Raw genomic sequence first — 20,392 nt, 5'->3', positions numbered from 1 at the left:
GGTAGTTTACAAAATATGGCTGTAGGGAAAAAAAAAAGCTTTAATAACTATCCTTTATCTGTCCCTTTGGCCTCGTATGAGACGATGTTGCAAGGTAGAATATCTAGGACCAGATTGTTGAATCTTACGATATACGCATCTTCAGTTTTAGTGGGTATTGCCAAATTATGTTCTAAAGTGGATTTTCCAGTTTATATATCCACCAGCAGGATATGAGTACCCTGTGCTCCATATAAAAAACAATAATTAAATCATTTATTACTGTTATACTTTTAGTTTTTGCCAGTCTGGTGGGCATAGAATGATGGTTCCGCATCTTTGTTTTAATTTGCATTTGCCTGAATGCATTTGCGGTTAGGTTATTTTCATCTCTCTATTGGCTATTCAGGTTTTCTCTTCTAGGTTTCATGTTCATATCCCTTGCCCTATTTTTATCTTGAGTGAGTTTCCTTTTTCTTGTTAATCTGTAGTTCTTGTGTATACTATCTACAGATCTCTTCTTGGTACCTTTATAAATATTGTTGTGGTTGTTTTTGCAGATGATACAATAAATTCAGTGTAATCCAGCTCAAAATTCTAACATGTGTGGGTGTGTTTGTGGGTAATTTGACAGCTTCTGAAATGTACATATCAGAATGCAGATGTCTAATAATAGTGAAGACTATTTTGAAGAACAACAAAGTGACAGATATTATACTCCTGGATATTGTCTTATTAAGCATATATTATGTGCCAGGTATTATTACAGACACTTTAATATGTTAATAGGATGGAAGCTTACAAGTATTGCCTTTAATGCTTCCGGGACCAGAAGAATTTCTGCAGCTTCTCTTTCAGGTTATGAGGCAGGGAATAACTAGCTTCTCTCCTCACCCTTCACCATTAGATGCAATGTTTCCTCCTACCAGTCACCCCTCAGTTACTCTGCTTCAGAATAGCTGGCCTCTTGCTGTTGCTTCAGTGCGTTAAGAACATCCCTGTCTCTGCTTCTTTGCACTAGTCCTTCTGTTTCTGTGTCTTCTTAACCCAGCTTTATCGCTCTTTATTGTTTATTACCACTTGGCATTACCTATTTTGTTTTATTGTGCATCTCCCTCATTAGACTATAAGCTCTGTGAGGACAGTCTTCTGTGTTCATTGCTGAACAAACAGGTCTAGAATATTGCCAGACATGTAATAGAGTCCCAAACAGTACTTGTTGAATGAATGAATGAAGGAAGGAAGGAAGCAGGGAAGGAATCTATTCTGTACTTTAAAATCTTGTCTATGTGAAACGATAAATTTCAATTCCACTAAGGCTTAGGATATAAATGTAGTTTGCATTTTAAGGCACACAATGGTTTCTTGGCAGCAGGGGTTTATGAGTAAGAGTACGGACTTTGGATTCACAAGGAGTTGGGTTTAAATCATTCTTGTTCTACTAATTACTGGTGGTGTGACTGTTTACTTAACCTTTCTAAGACTGTTTCCTAAAAAAGAAAACTGTTTCCTCCCTTGTAAACATTAGCATAATCTTAGCACTCTTTAGTAACAAGATCTGGCTTGCTTTTTCAAAGGCTTGCTGTGGTGGCTGCATTGAGAATCTCTTGAATTAAGGGAGTACATGTGGAAACAAGGAGACGATGGGGGAGCGGGGTTGAGAAACAGGTAAATTCCACCTGGATTTTAAAGATGGAGCCTGCAGAGTTTATTAGGAGTTTGGCTTGGGTGTATGAGACAAAGAGCAACCAAGAATGTCTCCAAGGCTTCAGGGCTGAGAAACTGGGAAGGTTGGAGTTGCCGTTTACTGAGCTGGGAAACACTGAAGGAAGAAAAGGTTGGGGGAATGTTAATATGGACGTTAAGTTTGAGATGTGGACTAGATGCCCATTCACGGTTGTGGAGTAGGCAGCTGGGTAAAGGAATCTAGAGAGAGGTGTCTGCTGAAGATGGACATGTGAGAGGCTTCATCATATAGATGCAGTTAGACACCATTAGAATGGATGAAAATACTTAAGCAATGAGTTTGGGGAGAGAGGAGAAGGGTTTTGAAGTCTGAGTCATGCTATATCTCAACATTTAGAAGGTGAGGAACTAAGAAGGAACCAGTGAAGGAGACTGAGTAAAAATGGCCAGTGAAGGAAAAAATCCAGGAGAGTAAGAACCAAGAGAAGAGGGGTTTCCAGGAGGCAGGAGGGACCAACTGTGTTCAATAGTGCTGGCATGTCAAGTGAGATGAGGACTAAGAATTGATCAGTATTAGCTTAAATGTAAATAGTTTTGGACCTTATGTTAAAGTTAGATGGTATTGTGGAGCTTGACCCAGGAAACTTCTGAAAATCCCTCTTATAAAAAACAAAAACAGAAAAACATTTCTTCCATAACTGATTTCTTTAAAATGTTAATGAATTGTGCTTTTCACAGGTGGTTGATTTACAACTGGATGCCTAGAATTAGCTATCACTTAGTCGTGCTATTTATTTTAAAGACTTTTCTTAGAGCAGTTTTAGGTTTACAACAGAATTGAAAAGAAGGTATAGAGATTTCCCATATCCCTACTTCCCCCATATAAACATAGCCTCCCCTGTTATCAGTATCAGTCACCAGGGTGTTACAGTTTTTATGAAGGGCGAACCTACATTGATCATAATCACCCAAAGTCCGTAGTTTTACCTTGGGGTTCACTCTTGGTGGTGTACATTCTATGGGTTTGGACAAAAGTAAAATGGCACATATCCATCATTATAATATCATATGGAGTATTTTCACTGCCCTAAAAATCTTTTGTGTTCTGCCTATTCTCGTCTCCCATCTTCCCTCCACACACACCACTGGCAACCACTGATCTTTTTTTTTTTTTTTTTTAGCATCTGTATTAGAGTATAATTGCTTTACAATGTTGTGTTAGTTTCTGCTGTACAACAAAGTGAATCAGCTATACATATACATGTATCCCCATATCCCCTCCCTCTTGCGTCTCCCTCCCACCCTCCCTATCCCACTCCTCTAGGTGGTCACAAAGCACGAGCTGATCTCCCTGTGCTATGCAGCTGCTTCCCACTAGCTACCTGTTTTACATTTGGTAGTGTATATATGTCACTGCTACTCTCTCACTTTGTCCCATCTTATCCTTCCCCCACTCCCCGTGTCCTCAAGTCCATTCTCTACATTTCCGTCTTCATTCCTGCCCTGTGCCCCTAGGCTCATCAGAACCATTTTTTTTTTAGAATCCATATATGTGCGTTAGCATACGGTATTTGTTTTTCTCTTTCTGACTTACTTCACTCTGTATGACAGACTCTAGGTCCATCCACCTCACTACAAATAACTCAATTTCATTTCTTTTTATGGCTGAGTAATAGTCCATTGCGTATACGTGCCACATCATCTTTATCCATTCATCTGTCGATGGACGCTTAGGTTGCTTCCATATCCTGGCTATTGTAAATAGTGCTTCAATGAGTACTGAACCATTGATCTTTTTATTCTCTCTGTAGTCTTGCCTTTTTTAGAATATCATATGGTTGGAATCATATAGTATGCATCCTTTACAGATTGGCTTCTTTCACTTAGTAATGTGCATTGAAGTTTCATTTCTTTTTCGTTGATTAATATTCTTCCATTGTCTGAATGTACCACGGTTTATTTATCCATTTACCTACTTAAGGACATCTTGTTTGCTTCCAGGTTGTGGCAGTTATGAGTGAAATGATACAAATGTATGTGTGCAGGTTTTTGTCTGGGCCTAAGTCTTCAACTCCTCTTGGTAAATACCAAGGAACACGATTGCTGGGATGGTACAGTGGTACAAAGGTAAGAAACCTCCAAACTGTCTTCCAAAGTATCTGTACCATTTTGGATTTCCAGCAGCAATGAATGAGAGTTCCTGTTGCTCCATGTCCTCACCAGCATTTGGTGTTATCAGTGTTTCAGATGTTGGCCATTCTAATAGGTATGTAGTGGTGTCTCATTGTTGTTCTCATTTGTGTTTCCTGATGACATGATATGGAACATCTTTTCATATGCTTATTTGTCATCTGTGTATCCTTTTTGGTAAGGTGTCTGTTAAGCTCCTTGGCCCATTTTTTAGTTGATAGCTGTGCTCCTTAGAGATGTATCTCTATAGCCCCATACATTGCACTCTCCTACCCTAACCCTATGACTTGACTTGTATTGAAATTACATGTTGTCTTCTCCCACGCTGGGCCATGAGCTCCTTAAGGGCAGGAACTGTGGCTGATGAATCTTTTTATTTTCAGCATGCCTCCCAGCTCCTGGTATGTCTGGATGTTCAAGAAAGCTTTGTTGGACGGAACTGAACTCAGGCCAGTTGTGAGGTGTACTGTATCCTTGGTGACATGGGTGGGTGGGGAAGGCTGGAATGTGTGATTACATTTCAGCACCAATTCTCTGACGCTGACTAGGTTGATTCAGTTCTAACACTAACTACCCAACTACCCAGAGTTAACACAGTCCCCACAAGTTAAGGACACAGTCCCCCAGGATTACACCTTCCCACATCCCAGCCACAATTTTCAGGTATCTCCAAGAAACCCACACTTCTGCCTGGCTGTCTGCAAATTGGGGGATTTGCATGATGTCCTCAGGTTCAGATATTTGTTAAAATACCTCACAGAACTCAAGAAAAGCAGTACACTTTTGATTACTCTTTTATTATAGAGGGTCCAAATGAATAGCCAGATACATACATATCTGGCAACAGGTACATAGGGCAACAGGATGGGGGAGAGAAGGGTGCAAGAGCATCCATCCCCGTGGAGTCAGGGTGCCCTCCAGTACCTCAATATATTCATCAATGAGGAACCTCCCCGAACTTCATTGTTCAGAGTTTTTAATTGAGGTTTCACTGCATAAGCATTATTAAGTGAATCATTGGTCACATGATTGAACTCAATCCCCGCAGAGATCAGGGGACCCAGCTGAAGTTCCACCCCTCTAATCATGTGGTTCACCTTTCTGGTGACCAGCCACATCCTGAATCTATCTCAGGGCCCTGCCAGGAGTCACTTTACGAGCATAACAGAGACACTCCTATCACTTGGGGAATTTTAAGGGATTTTGAATTCTGTGCCAGGAACTGGGGGTAAAAGACAAATATATATTTTCTATTAGACCACAGTGATTATGTAAAAGAGGACTAGGGGAAATAATTGAGCTCCAGACCTGCCTCAGACAGAGATGCTATCCAAAGAAAGGCAGAGGGAGGACTCCAGTGTGACTCAGGTTATCATTGATGATCAAGGCAGCCCTGGCTGTTGGGTGGTGTTGGGTAGGATGTGGCATTCAGACCAGTTAGTTAGTTGGCAGCATCTTGGTTCAGAATGGTTCATCCTTTTGAAGCAAGCCTTCCACCAGTGCCAGAAGGGGGGTGGAAGATAGGCTGATCCTATTCTCCAGACAGAGGGGTTGATAAGACACATTTGGTGGACTGCAACCAAGGATGGCCATAATCCCGGCAGAACTCAAGTAGTGATCAGGGAAGAGAAGGGGCAAGATTAAGACAACCAGCATTTATTAAGGGCTCCAATGATGGCCCGCTATGCCAGATTCTTTATACCTTCCACAGAGTCCCTTGAGGTAGAGATTCAGTATTCATCTACATCTGCTTGTTGAGTCATGCTATGTACCAGGCACTGTAGTAGCAACTGGGGATAAGACTGTGAATAAGCCTGATGTGGTATTTGTTCTTTGAGGAACTTTTAGTTGAGGATAGTTGCAAATTGGCAAGTACAGTAAAATGTGCTAAGCACAATGTAGGGTACTTGGGAAGTGCATAGAAAGAAGGTAACGTTATAAGACTCAGAGAGTGGTTAACTTACCTAAAGTCATGTAGCTAATAAGGGGTGGAGCCAGGAATTGAACCCAGGTTTTTTTGACTTCACAGCTGGTGTTTTCACAGTATCACACAGTCTAATCTGAAGAGGCACGGTGGTGGGAAGGGGTAGGGCCGTGCATCGTGGCTCCCAGCCCCAGGGACTGTGGCACTGGGACTCACTCCAGCCCTACCCACTGGTGCCTACTGATTGGCATGTGGATTGAGTGCAGCTGGGAGTGCCCATTGAGGAGCATATATGCTGACTGCTAAGTAGGGCTGCCTTGGAGTGTCCACTGGGGATGGTTCTCCTTGGTTATTGCAGTTCTGCTGCAGAGCCCTAGGTGTTCCTACAACATCTGCCTGCCTCTGCCCAGAGCCTTTTGAGGCAGCGCACCCTGGGATGGGCTTGGCTTCCATCCACGCTGCTAACTAGGAGGCAGATGCTGTGATGGACCATTTCCTCTTTTCACTTAATGAATAGGTAGCTCTGCTGAGCATACGGACCGGAGACAGGGCTCCAGTCTGGTCATTTGTAGCTTGAAGGGCGGTTGACAGAAAGAGAACTACAGCAACCTGCTCAGTTTCTAAGCCAGCAAGGCAAATTTCCAATTTCTGGGGAAAGACTTGGGCCACATGGTCCTAGCAGATACTGTACTTGTGGACAAAAGCCTTGCCGTTACCACACAAAGCATCCTCTCCTGTAACACCTACTGTTTTGAAATCTCTCTTTTTTATCTGTTTTCTTCTCTCTTTTAAAAATGAAATTGATTCCCAACGTGGTCACTGAATATGCTTTTGGAAACCTCCACTGTCCGGGATGGTATTTATTCTCCTTGGCCTCTTGGTCCCTTCTCCCTTTTGCTTCCCTAACAAATGACTGCATCGATCGTGCTCTGAATAGCGCTTGCTTTTGGTTTCTTGCAAGCTGAAACGGTAGAGATGTTTCTGTACAAAGGGGAATGATGTGAGGAGCCCTGCATATGTCAGCTGTTGGAGACCTTCTGCAGGAGCATTAAGAGGAAAGATGGGGAGATTTTAGCCTGCAAGAAGTAACTCTGCAAGGCTCCACCGGGAAGCCAGGCAGGTACCTTCATGACCCAGGAGACATCTGGTGTGGGGCAGCTGTGCCCAGACTCAGGCGTGAAATGCATTACAAGTCATTAATAATAAAGTACAAACAGTTGCCAGTTATGTACTTGTTAAAAGAACAGTTAGATTGGATATAGGGTTGTTCCCGTCATTAACTCTCATGATACTGAATTCCTTCATTTCTCAACGAGAGAAAAAAGGGGATGGAGTTACAACTAGCATGGACGTAATTGAGCATCATTATATTTACACCTATGAGAATGGGTCGAATATGTGAATGTCTTGTGTCTCGTGGGTCTATTGAAAACCAAAATATGTGAGCCTGGGCTGTGGTGGAGTAAGTCCAGATTCCTTAGTGTTGCATAAAAGGTCCTAGCCTGCGTCGCCCTGTCCAGCTGTATCTCTGCTGGTTCTTTATTCAGATTCTGGGTGCCAGGCATGCTGCACCAAGCTGAGGAGGCTTGGCCCCATCTGGACTGTGTCACCTGAAGCTCATGCTGCCCCCATCACCGTCCCGCCCCACCCCACTGTCATAGAGGGCTCGGCTCAGTTGTGCCTTCCCCACAGCTCGGTCCCAGTGACCTTATCTGGCTTCCACTGCCCCTGTATTTCCCTCCATCACAACACTTCAGACTTTTATGCTGTTCACTACATTGACGCTCCTTTGGATAAAACCAGAACTTTGTATCCCTAGTGGCAGAATTTATTCATGTATTTGGAAGGAGGCGAAAGGGAGGGAGGGAAGAAGGAAAGAAAGAAAGAAAGACAGAAAGATGAAGGACAGATAAGCTGAAGTGTCACATGTACTTGGGTCCCATTCAGAGCTTTTCTGTGCCATCTCAAGCAAATCTCAACTCTTGACCCTTTGTTTCTTCAGCTGGAGAAAAAAAGGTATAACAATAATAATAATACTTTCCTCACTGAATTATTACAAGGATTAATGAGAAAACATCTGTAAAGGACCTAACAGTGTCTGGCCCTTGGAAAGCAAGAAATAAATGCTAGTTTCCTGCCAAGTGGTCACTTTGGGCAAAGAAAAATAAAAAGGAATTCATGTGAAAGGAACTGGGAAGAACAATCTATAAAAGCAAAAAAAAAAAAAAAAAAAACAAATTTTAACTACTGCCCATTTTAGGGTAAGACGAACTGGGAAAAACAATCTAAAAAAAAAAAAAAAAAAAAAAAAAAAAAAATCAAATTTTAACTACTGCCCATTTTAGGGTAAGACATTTTTACCCTTTAAATATGAGGCAGAGGGTAGTGTTGCAGATAGGAGACGTTGTCTTGGGGCATTTTGTGGCAGAAAAGGAAAAGATGTGTATTATTTTTGTTTATCTTTTTCTGAGAACATTCACCACAAATGATGTCTCAAGGCCAAAGTAGACAGGGTGTGATTCTACTGAGAGCACAGATTAAGTATCCTCATGTTTCATCCTCCAAGGTCTTACCTTACACTTACTATCTCAGAAGGGAAGGATGTGGAGATTAGGATTTCTGTAAATTGTGGATTCAAGCCCCATGTGGGCCAGACAGTCTGATTCCAGAGCATCATGGTTTTGTGAAAATATCACTTGATTTGGGAAGAAGAAACGTCTCTATTATTACTGATCAGATGACCTTGGACATGTAACTTCTCTAAACTTCCGTTTCCTTGGTTGTACAATGGATATACTACTACTAATACCTGTTATCAAGAGGTTGCTAAGAGGATCACATATGATGATGGATAAGCAGTCTTTTGTGAAATCTGTGTGTTGTACCAAAGTCAATCATGGTTATGGTTGCTACCATCCAGGTCCACAATTCAGGCCTCACCCCACCTAACCCTCTTAGGAATTTTTCTCTTAGATCTCAGGATGAAACAGTGCAGCTGAATGTCTGATTTACAGCTCAGCGCACACAATCTACCATTGCTATTCCACTAGTGTCCTTGAGAAGATCCTCCTGGTTTTACGGAAGGATTATAGCAACATGACCACAGCATGACCCATCAAAGGACTTTTGGACCTGAGGAGACCACCATGTCATAGCTACAACGGCACGCTTTCCGGTGCTTTGGCAACCTGGAAAACAGAGGCGACTACTACTGACAGCCTTAAGCCAGGGCTCGTCCAGATAAACCTGGAGCACTTGTTCCCTAGCATTTATGTGCAGCAACCATTCTAGGCCCTGTGAAATCTTTTCTCAAGAAGCTGATAGTATGGTGCATTATTTAGCTATTTTTGCATAATGAATCACCACAAACTTAGCAGCTTGAAACAACATACATTTATTATCTCACAGTTTCTAAGAGTCAGAAGTCTGGGCTTAGTCTGGCAGGGTCTTGTTCTCAGGGTCTCACGAGGCTACATGGTGTTATCTGGGCTGTGTTCCTTCCTGGAGCTTGGATTTCTCTTCCAGGCTCACGTGGTTGTTAGCAGAATTTAGTCCCTGTGGTTGTAGGACTGAGGTGTCCGTTTCCTTGCTGACAGCCATCCAGGGGTTGCACTCAGCTCATCAAGTCCATGCAGTTTCCTCCCATGTGGACCCCTCACAACCTGGCACTTGCATCTTTAAGGCCAGCAGGAGAATCTCTCTCTCCCTCTCTCCAGTCTACCAAAATAACGTCTTATAGAATTTATGTAATCACAGGAGTGGGAGACCACCCCATCACTGTTGCCATATTCTATTGACAAGAAGCAAGTGACAGGATCTGCCAGCATTCGAAAGGGAGGAAACTATACAGAGGCATGGGTTATTGAGCAGTCACCTTAAGGTGGATCGGTCACATATGGTATTGGGTAGGGACTCTAAATAAAGAAATTTTAAAGCACCGATTTACCTAATCTGAACTGATCTAATTTGAAGTGAGAAAAATAACAATTTTGTGCATTTATTAAAAAGCCATATTGATTGGATTTAAAGCCTATCTTTTATTTTGAGACAAACCTTCTACATTTTCGTGTTTAAATGCCTTTCTTTTATGAAACAACAGTCACAGTAGATATATTTTCAAACATATTCTTGGTGGGTAAAATATAAAGATAGCAACCCTAAAATGGTTCTTGTGCGTTTGCTTATTCATTTATTAGAAATTTCACTAATCTATAAAAATCCCAAACCCTGGAATTCCTAGTTTAACGTATTAGCTCCCAGTTACTGCCGCTCTCCGGGCCTAGACTGTCTTATATGAATGTAGTAGAAAAAAAGAAAGTTTAATGTGATTCACTTAGGTTATTTACAGGCTAAGAATGGTTTTGCCAGTGTCTTTCCCCAGCAAAGCTTTACCTTTACCCTGGATAATTCCAGGCCAGAGCAGGACACTGATCTGGCTCTGTAAAGCCCTCACCCACACCTGTGTTGCCATCATCCTAAGGAAGAGGAATGGGGGCTAAAGCCCCAGCGTACTTTGTCTCAGCCAGAGCTGCTGTGTCAAAGCAGCTCTTCCTCTTCTGCCATCTACTCTCTTACCCAGCTCTCTTCGCAACACTCAGTTACTTTGTTTCCCTGTCATCGTGAACACAGAGCAGACTGTGCAAGGTGCTAAAATGTGGGTTATGGGAGCAAAGAAGGAAAAGATAATTTTGCTCAGAATAGTAAACAAAGAAGATTACTTACAAGAAATACTGTCTGAGCTGTTTCCTACAAAATGGGTAAGATTTTAAGAGGCAGATGTAGTGAAGATATTGTAGGTAGGTAAAGGCTTTTAAACCAGAGCACACAAAACCAGGGAATGCTTTTTCTCTCCTCAGTGCCTTTGCACATGCCGTGTCTGCCGCCTTCAGTGCCTTTCCCCAACCTTGTCCCATTGGTGAATACATAATTGACTTTCACAACACAGCTCAGACAGCTCTTTGAGAAATCCTCCTCTGCTTTCCTACAGCATGGTATGGGGCTGTGTTAGGGTACTCTGACTCTTCTGTAATTGTGTGTCTCCTCTAGACTGTGAGCTCCTAGAGGCCAAGTATTATTATTCCTGTTACATCCCAAGTGCCTCTCAGTGTGTGACACCTGTACCCATGTTTGGATGAATGAATAATGAATGAATGGTGATTTGGCCAAGGCAACACGAATGTGAGCTATATAAGGAGGGATAGCTGGCTATCAGGGGGGGATTAGTAGACGGGATCAGATCTTGGAAGAGTTTGCATGCAAATGCAATAATTTATTCCTCAGATTGAGGGGTCGCTGTCCCTGAACAAGACAGTGACACCATCAGAACCATGACTTAGGATGAATCATTTTATCAGGAAGATAAAAAATGACTACCAGCCTGCTTCTTCCATGGCTGTGATTGCATGAACCTGGAAGCTGGCCAGATATCTTCTGAGCTGTTTTTCTGTGACATTGCTCCATGTACCCGGCCTGTTTGTGTCTCGGTGCTCTGCTTCTGTGTTTTCAAATCGTTTCGTCATGTTTTCCTTTTGGATTCCTGCAGCTAAGGAATATGGTGACATAAATTGGAGTTAACTCCATGTCGTTTCTGAACCAGTAGGGAAGTGTAACTCAGGGCCTGTGTATCCACTGCCGATGGAGAGCCCGGGTTTGCCTGGTCCATTGTAGCAGGCTGACCTTCCCATAGGCCTCAGGAGGTTGACCAAGCGGTACTAGAGTTAAAGTCAATTTCCTTAATGCACTTCAGTGTAGAACCTAAAGCACATAGTTTTTAATTTAAATCTTCTTATCTTAGAGGAGGTGTAAGAAGTCCGTTAAGATACTAGGTCATTTAAGTATTGTGAAGGAAGTAAGAGGTATTTAGGGAGGAAGTTAAAAGTGATGCACTCCTTTATGAAGGCTAGTTTCTTTTCTTAGGCCGTCTTCCAGTATGAATTATCTGTGTCAGCCTGAGAAGTCCCATTTTATAGTCCAAGAAGCAGAGGCAACTCTCCCGCAACAAGACCTAAAGGTTCCGCTGGTGGTGGAGTGAGAATTTCACCATAATAGGAAGACATGAAAGCCCGAGAAGGCCCAGGTAGTATCTGTAGAATGAATGAGTGGATGAAATATACACAGCCTGAATTTCTACTGGAGCCTCTTTAGTGAGGAAATCAGAAGAGAAACCAGCTTCAGAAGAAAGAAAATCCGAATAGAAACCCCAGTCCCTGCCATTTGTCAAGTACTCTGGGTCCAAACCCTTTCTGAAGCCCCATTTTCTCATACGTAGAAATGAGGATAATAGAATATTTTGCAAGGTTACCTTGTAAGAAAACATATATAAAAATATCTTGTCAACGATGAGGTGGTATATAAATAAAAGGGATGAGTATAAATATAGTCACTGCATCTTATTATCTTGCACTTTCTTATAGTATTTCTGAGTATGCCTTTTTTTTCCCAGGCTAGATTGAAAACTCCTTGAGGCCAGGGACCTTGGTTGCCTGAATGCATGTTGACAATCTAATCCATAGCCAAAACTGGCGACGTGTCAGCTAATAAAAACATGTTTTACTTACAGCGAAACTAAAGAGAATATTTGAAAATGACACTATCCGAGGAGATCCAGGCCACATCTGTAACTCTTTGTGTTCCGTATAGAGCCTGACATAGTGCCATAACCTTAATGAATGTGGGTGGAATTGGATTTACATATAATTCTATAAAGGAGTCACTTTACTTGACTTGCTGGTGTGCTCTAGGCACCGTGCTGGAGGCCGTACATATATTTAATCCTTGTAGCAAATCCCAGAGAGGGAGCCTTCGCTCCATTTTATAGGTGAGGCATCTGAAGGGACCAGGAGGGTGAGTTAACTTTCCAAGGCCACAAAGCTACTAACCTGAAGAATAAAACCTCAGCCCCTGTATTAGATTTTTAAAGGTCGTTGCTCATTCCTAGCTTCTCCTTCAAGTGGTCGTATCTCCCCATGCAAGCAGCAGGTGGGAATGTGTAAAATGCTAAGAATAATGAAACTTACTCTGCTTAGTTCCTTTCCATCTGCCAGCTGTGGTCTGACTTACGGCTCTCCAGTTAGTTTGGCCTCGCACTGCAGATCCTAGAGGGGTCTCCCGTGGAGCCCTTTGTGGACATGCTGATCACAGACAGCTGTTACCCTGCCACTCACCCTTTTCACACACAGTTACTAGTCTGGACTTGGCCTGGGCTGCTCCAAAAAGGGACTTTCTGAAACCCCTGGACATTCCCCAGCACCAGTCTGAATTTGTGCAGAAGGAAGAAAGTAGGTGTGGGTCTGCCTGGGTTTAGCTGGGGAGGAATAATAAGCTTGATGGAAGGAGGCAAGTTTTTACTTTCAGTGATCACTGTGTTTCCATTAGGAACACGATGACCTTCTCAGAAAGGTTATAGAATCATTATTAGAGATCGTCAGAGCTGAGTAGACACTGGATTAATGGGGATTTGGTAGGTCTCTATAAAAGGTGCTTGAACACAAAATTCATGGGCCACAACGCAGAGACATTTTTTCAAACCTCAGAGACTATGTTGCTCAGAAAGTTTCTGGCTTCAGGAAGCTAAAGCAGACCGAATTCACGGTGCAGCGTTTTCAGGCGGAGCTATCAAGGGCAGGGCTGGCATTCCAGGCTGGTGGCATTTATTTCCTCTTCTTCCACAGTCCCAGTACAGTTGGTTTGTTCTAGCAAGTCCTCGTGGGAACAAATGTTTTCTGTTTTTATTAAGTTTCTACTTGCAGATTCTTCCCGAATGCTTGTAGTCTCCATCTGATTTGGAAAACTGCTTTTTCCCTTACATGTTTCACATCAATCTAATAGCATGCATCCATCACGGCATTGGAAGCTGTGAGATCACAGCTCGGGATCAAACCCCAACTCTAATAGTCTCCGGGGCATAACTGGACCTTCACAGGCTCAACTGGAGTATGAGAGAGACTGTTACTGGGTCCCGGGAGGTCAGCACTACGCAGGTGGTGGTTTAGTTTATTGTCCCCCAGTCTGGAATCCTGCGTGGCCCTTGATGCTCAGGTCTCACAAATCCTCAAATAACTTTCACTCTGTGTTTTGTTTCATTTTGTTTTTCTAATCTGAAACAGAAACCGCGCCCTCTTCCTCTAAAGCTGGGTAAGCCAACAGCAATGTCAAGTTTCTTTGCTTTGTATTGGAACTCATTGTGACCATACTGGAAGGCTCTTGGTTACACTGGAGAAGAAAACTGGCAAAAGAAATGATGACTTCATAACTGGGGGTTGACAGACAAAACCTGTCCCTATGAGGCTGTTTATGAGCCCCCTCAAGCCAAAGGATAATCGCGTGCTCTGTCCTTGGTGACCCCGTTATACTTTGTATCCCTCTGCATTACCTTTTTGTGCATCCGTTTCTCCACTTTGCGGTAACTTCTGAGGGCAGGGACTGTCTTACTCATCTCTAAGCCCCCAGTGACTAGCACAGGGCTTGCTTATAGTACACACTCAATGGATGATGGAAGTTTATAGAGAAAGAGGACCAAAGAGAAAAGGTGGTGGGGGGATGGGGAGAAAGCGCTTGGAAGAGGAGGTGAATTAACAAGTGTAATAGTCTGGGTTCTGCAGAGAAACCAAACCAATAGAATAGAGACATATGGAAATGTACGTATATGTGTGTGTGTGTGTGTGTGTGTGTGTGTGTGTGTATCATACCTGTATATGTAAATCATTATAAATATATAATAACAGATGTATAAAGAATTAGCTCACATGACCATGGAGGCTGTGACATCCCATGATCTGCCATCTGCGAGCTGCAGGCCCAGGAAAGCTGGTGGTGTAGTTCTAGTCTAGTCCTAAGGCCGGGGAACCAGGAGCCCTGATGGTGTAAGTCTCAGTCCAGGCACCGAAGAAGACAGATCTTCCAGCTCAACCAGTCAGGCAGAGAGCGAATTCTCTGTTCCTCTCCTTTTTTTTTTTTTTCCTGCGGCACGCGGGCCTCTCACCGTTGCGGCGTCTCCCGTTGCGGAGCGCAGGCTCCTGACGCGCAGACTCAGCGGCCACGGCTCACCGGCCCAGCCGCTCCGCGGCACGTGGGATCTTCCCGGACCGGGGCACGAACCCGCGTCCCCTGCATCGGCAGGCGGACTTTCAACCACTGCGCCACCAGGGAAGCCTTCCTCTACCTTTTTGTTCTCTTCGGGCTCTCAGTGGATGGAGGGATGCCTACTCATATTAGGGAGGGCAGTTGGCTTTACTTGTCTACTGACACAAATGCTAATCTCTTCCCGAAATATCCTTCCAGACACACCCAGAAATAATGTTTAACCAGACAGCTGGGCACCTCATGGCCCAGGCAAATTGACACATATAATTAACTCTCCCAACAACCAAAGACAGAAAAAATGGTGCAATATTGGAAAGGTCCCTAGGTTAGTCGAATCACCTCATTTTATAGGTAAAGCAACAGGGTCTGAAAGAGGTCACCGGCCTGTAACGTAATGCAACATAAGCTTTGTTCTGCACTTTTAGTACTTTCTGCTTCCTCTCGAATTCTTTCCCCAGGGAGAGAAAGGAGGAAGATGTGACCCATGTGACAAACTTCCTTTTGGGTTCTGGGTGGAGCCTGCGTGTTGTGTGACGGTAGACTTAGGTGAATTCTAGGAGAAGTGTTGTCTTTCTCCTCCTCCTTTTGGGTCTGCCCAGGGCCCAGAGGTCAGGACCCTGCCCCACTGCCTGGCCTCTAGATCTGCACTGTCCAGGACGGGCCATAGAGCACCTGATATGTGGTTAGTCAAAAATGGGGCGCACTGGAAGCACACCCCAGGTTTCACCACCTCGGTACATAACAAAGAGAGTGTGAAATGCCTCATTAATGATTTTTACATTGATTACGTGTCGAAATGATAACATTTTGTATATTGGGTTAAATAAAATGTATTAGTAAAGTTCCGCCTGTTTCTTTTTTCAATGTGGTTAGGAAAAGATTTTCAGTTAACGTCTGTAGCGCACATTTGATTTCTTTTGGGCCTCACTGCTCTAGATCTTCCATTTTGGGTCCTCGGCAGCACAGTTCGCCCAACACTTGGACTCATCTCCCACCTGCCGCCTCTGCTGCACCCTGGTTCTCCAGGTTGTGGCCAGCTTCTGCCCATCCCTCTTGCTGCCACTGTTCACTGGCCAGACCAGGTCCTCAGGACCTCAGTGCTACCTTTTCTGTAGCTCAGTGTAGGATGGTAGAAATTGAGGTCAGATCCAGCCTTGAGTCCACATTCTGCCACTGATTAGCCACTTAACCTTGGGAAGGTTGATGTACCTTTTTGAATGCTGGATTCCCCTTGTTTAAAATGGGAGTAACAGTATTACCCTGACCATCTCATAGGGTGTTGTCAAGATAAGAATCAAAAATGAGTCCATATGAATATGCTTTGTAAATAACAAAGTGGCATGCGCATGTGATATTACCAGTGATTATATTTTAGTTTTTATATTGTAATCATTGTTGCCATTATCCAACCCCTGCCCCTAACTTCCTGATCTTGGTTCCCCTCACCGAAGTGTGTGGCTATTTGAAAAGTAAAAGGGTGGAGGCATTCCTCCAGCTCTGTGATTTCATGGCAGGATGCAGGGCGCTGTGACGCAGAGAAGGTGAGTTTGGGAACTCCCAGCTCACTGCTCTGGAACCACAGCTGGATCTCTCTCTGCGCCCGCTCCACAGAGTGGCTGGAGGGGGTGGTGGTCCTGCTGATGTGAACACCGTAGTCTCTCCAGATGGTGCTGGGGGCAGCTTCGGCCAAGTTGGTGTGTTGTATCATGGCCCTTGAGGTGTGGACCACATTGGGGCCTTCCCAGACCATGGCTGCCATGGGACCAGAGCTCAGGTAGCTGCTGAGGGCTGGGTAGGAGGGCTATCTCTGCAGCTCAGGGTAGTGCTCAGTAAGGATGCCCTCTGGGGCCTGCGGCCCCTTAATCCCCACCAGCAGGAAGCCCAGCCTCTCCGAGTGCCGGATCCCATCCCCAGGGAGCTGCCACTGCCCCCATCTAGCTTCACCACCACCAGGGTCTGCTCCTGGATCCAAGAGGGCCCTCCCAAGCTGGGAGCAGGCTTGACCTGGGGCCCCAGGCCAAGGGCTGAGTGTAGTGAGGGGTGTGCCCTGCCCAACAGCCAGGGAGAGAGGGATGGAGGCCCACATACATTTGTTTTTAATTTTTATTGGGGTCTAGTTGATTTACAGTGTTGTGTTAGTTTCAGGTGTACAGCAAAGTGAATCACTTATACATATACATATATCCACTCTTGTTTAGATTCTTTTCCCATTTAGGTCATTACAGAATATTGAGTAGAGTTCCCTGTGCTATACAGTAGGTCCTTGTTAATTATCTCTTTCATATAGTGGTGTGTATATGTTAATCCCAATCTCCTAATTTATCACTCCCCCCCCCACGTTTCCCCTCTGGTACTGTAAGTTTGATTTTGAGATCTGTGAGTCTGTTTCTGTTTTGTAAATAAGTTCATTTGTATCATTTTTTTATTAGATTCCACATATAAGTAATATCATATGATATTTGTCTTTCTCTGTCTGACTTCACTTAGTCTGATAATCTCTAGGTCCATCCGTGTTGCTGCAAATGGCATTATTCCATTCTTTTTTTATGGCTGAGTAGTATTCCATTCTATAAATGCACCCCCTCTTCTTTATCTGTTCCTCTGTCGATGGACATTTCGGCTTATTGGACGTTTCCACAACACTTTGAGATTCATGTTTCTGTAGCCCTAGTTTGCAGATGACTAAAGGGAGACACCCAACAGTTAAGTGATGTCTCCCAGGTTATCCGTCTGTAAAATGGCGAGGAGGATGTGAATGGGTACCTCTTACTCCTTCCTACGCACCACGTTATATCTGATAAAATGAGAAGAGAAAAATCTTCCTTTATTAAAGAGTTCAGCATAACTCCCACCACTCTTCCCACCATGGCCTCTGTATGGAGGTTCCCCTCCAGACTGCCAGTGGGGGCCCACGGCTTTGCGGCAGTGAATCACTTGTGAGGCTCCAGCTCTTTCCTCTAAAAGCTCCCTCACTGAAGAGCCTAAACGAACCCTGAGTGTTTTCGTTGACTTTTCTGATCTTCCAACTCAAGTTAAAAGCATCATTTTGCTTTGCTGTCAGTCATTTTCACTTTTGTAAGAATTTTAAAGATGTATAAGCCCCTAAGGTGACAGTCCCAGCCTGATGCTGTCACTCTGAGCTGTGTCATATCGAATTCTGTCACTGAAGAGAAACAAAATGAAATGCGCGCAGGTGTAAAATTCCAGGCCTGTTCCTTCTTATCGATACCAGATTAGAATGGCAGTGTCTAACGTTATGAAATTGATGTGATGAAGATGGATGTTTTCACTTTAATGGGTGGGTAGTAAAATGTACCGTTTGCGTATTTATGCACAGACAGTGAAACCCATTTCATTTCGCCACACTTGTACGTTTTAAATATTTACTATTGGTAATTAGACTCGGTGCCTGTTAAAATATAAATGCTCTCTCTTTTGCCCTCTTTCCAAAACCCAGTGACGTTGACTGCAATCACATGGTGTTTCCATCAAATTTACTGATAAGCCTGTTGGTTGGAGATGAACTTTTGTCTGCGTGTGTATATGGGTGTGTGTGTGTTTAGGTACAGTTTCTTGCAGTGTTTCTCGAAATGCAGATGATTTTTTGAGATGGCAAGTTGATGAATGAGGCCTTTGGTATACTGCTGATGAGACTTAGTGATCTACAACACGTGGGGCTCTTAGAACATTTACCAAGAAACTACTATCCCTCAATCCCCATGCCCCCCACCAAGCTGGGTATGCTAGCTCCTGCTGACTTTACCTCCCAGGATGCAAGCTGCACTGTTCTACTTATTATTTTTGAGTTTTATCTTTATTCAGTAGAACAGTTTATTTTCAAGAGTTTTATGGCAGGAAAATATTAAATGACTGTCTGTTTCGAGTATGGTTTTGGTTATGCTTTCGAATTATAGCAATAGACATTATTCCCTAAAATATTAATGGAAATTGAATGTCTTTAAATCACACAGTAATGATGACTAACAACATGATGCTTATTACTATTAATACTAGTGCTGAGAGCATCTTCCACAGGTCAAGTTTTTAAGCACTGGTTCAGATATTTTTTTCTATCTTCCCGTTTAATCTTCACCATAATCCTAGAAGTTAGACATTATCATCTCAGTTTTCTTAATGAGGAAACCAAGGCTTAAAGAGGTTAATTCATTTGGCTAAGGTCACAACATTTGTAAGAAGCTAAACTGAGATTTCAGTTTCGGGCTCTTTAGTCCAAGCTATGCAGCTTTTCTATCATCATATAAAGACCTCTTCCTATAAAATTGTGTTGTGTTTATTTCACAGTAGACCAGGTAGGTTGAGGGAGTGCCTGGTGTGTATGAGGGGAAAATGGAGGATGCAGGTGTTGGGACCAGAGGAGAGGAACAATGACAAGCCATTGAATTAAACAACAGTAAAAGGGCAGTGTGTTGCAAACTAGGCATTCCGCTCCTTGGTTTCTCCCACTTTGCAGTTGCTGGTTATCCAGTAACAGTAATCAAAGTTCAGGAGCAGATTAAGGTCAAATAAAGCAGCCAAATGTTAGCTGTCAGATCTGTTCAGCTCAGTGACGGGAGATGGGAGTTATATTACAGGGTGATCCCCTTAGCTCGCAAAACAAAGGTGTGGCGAGGAATTGAAGCTGACTGCCAGGCATCCGTCTTTCCTTGTGATTAGGTAAAAGACGTTATTGACGGCAGCAAGCACACGCCACAGTAGAGGGACAGTTTTCAGTCCATGATTTTACTACAGCAAATACCCAGTTTGCAGTACAAAGAACGGACGTCCCCCGATTCATTTAACTGTCTTTGCGGCAGAAGGAGAATGTGCGTTTAAGCAGAAAAAAATAAAAAAAACAGTGTGTTTAAAGCATATGGTTTGGGCTTTCCAGATGTTGCTTCAGGACAGTGGTGTTCAGTAAATGCCAGTCAATCCAGAGACACCGAGCATAATAATGCCATTCCCTCCCTGAATCAGCATCCCTCATGGCCTCTCTCGACCTCTCCCATCTCTTCAGTTCATTCTGCCCTTTACCTCCTAGTCACTTATCCAGCTTGCTCTGTCCAGTTAGCCCCCCTGGGACACTCAGTCTGTGCCAGGCCCCGTGCAATGTGCTGTGCGGGGGAGGGTGATTCGGAAAGGGCAATGCCATCTGGAGCTCACCTTCTCAAGGAGGAACTAGCAGTTGAACCGTGTTCCCCATGTGGCCCCAGCAACACCCTGTGACACCGTGCATCTGTCTCCAAAGCCTACAGGGTATTCGGGATTCCTTGTAGCCTTATCTGAACACTCCTCCCATAGTCCTCAAGGGTAAGGACATAGCTTTGGAATCAAAGAACCCTAGATTTGAATCTCAGTCTTGCTTCATTTGAGCTCTCAGTCTTAACTCCTCTAGATCTCAGTTCCCTCTTCTATAAAATGGGGAGGGAAATCAATAAATGGGGATATCGTGAAAACTAGACAAACAACCTGCCATGAAATCACTTGCCAGAGTACATGGCCTTTACAGAGCACTCAGGAAAGAGCTGCCTCCTT

General features: G+C 43.6%; 1 protein-coding gene and 1 pseudogene across 5 annotated transcripts in view; one reads left to right on the top strand and one right to left on the bottom strand.

Annotated features, from left to right (window-relative positions):
- Window positions 1-20,392, top strand: part of DAB1 (DAB adaptor protein 1) — a 287,178-nt gene that overhangs the window by 59,693 nt on the left and 207,093 nt on the right. The window lies entirely within an intron of this gene.
- LOC103073428 (nucleoside diphosphate kinase, mitochondrial pseudogene) overlaps window positions 15,793-20,392 on the bottom strand; it is a 51,759-nt pseudogene continuing 47,159 nt past the window's right edge.

This window comes from Lipotes vexillifer, unplaced genomic scaffold, assembly GCF_000442215.2.
Source record: "Lipotes vexillifer unplaced genomic scaffold, Lipotes_vexillifer_v1.1 scaffold54, whole genome shotgun sequence".
Classification (NCBI taxonomy): Eukaryota; Metazoa; Chordata; class Mammalia; order Artiodactyla; family Lipotidae; genus Lipotes; species Lipotes vexillifer.
This window is presented reverse-complemented; position numbering and strand designations above follow the sequence as displayed.